Source organism: Trachymyrmex cornetzi, unplaced genomic scaffold (assembly GCF_001594075.2).
Source record: "Trachymyrmex cornetzi isolate Tcor2-1 unplaced genomic scaffold, Tcor1.1 scaffold910, whole genome shotgun sequence".
Classification (NCBI taxonomy): domain Eukaryota; kingdom Metazoa; phylum Arthropoda; class Insecta; order Hymenoptera; family Formicidae; genus Trachymyrmex; species Trachymyrmex cornetzi.
Genome location: NW_017300257.1, coordinates 9,025 through 9,494, shown reverse-complemented (window position 1 = coordinate 9,494; position 470 = coordinate 9,025).

Here is a 470-nt window from a genome sequence, read left to right as displayed (position 1 = left end):
AAAGTCGGATCTGAAGATCCTTGCCGCTAGAATACGCCGTCAAATTAGTCGAAAGCATGCAAGGCAATTATCGACGCCGGTGGTGACTGGACACATTATTAACATAATTGCATCATTGTTCGTATTGAGTACAATGCATATATAAATATAAAAATTTCATTTAATAAATTTTTTCATACATTTACCCGACCATGCTCTTACTTGATAGACTGTATGTATCTATTCCATCTCTTTTTTTACGCTAATGGGCCTTCTACAATAAGCCATTAGTCATATATCAGAAGTCAGATGCTAAAAATTGACAACTATAATTGGTCAATTTTTAGCTTCTGACTTCTGATTCATGATTAATGGCTTATTGTAGAAGGCCCATAATAAAAAGAGATAGAAAAGTTAGTCATATTTATATATTCAGATATAACATAGATATGTTAGTGAATATTAGAATTATATTTTATGTGCAATATGAT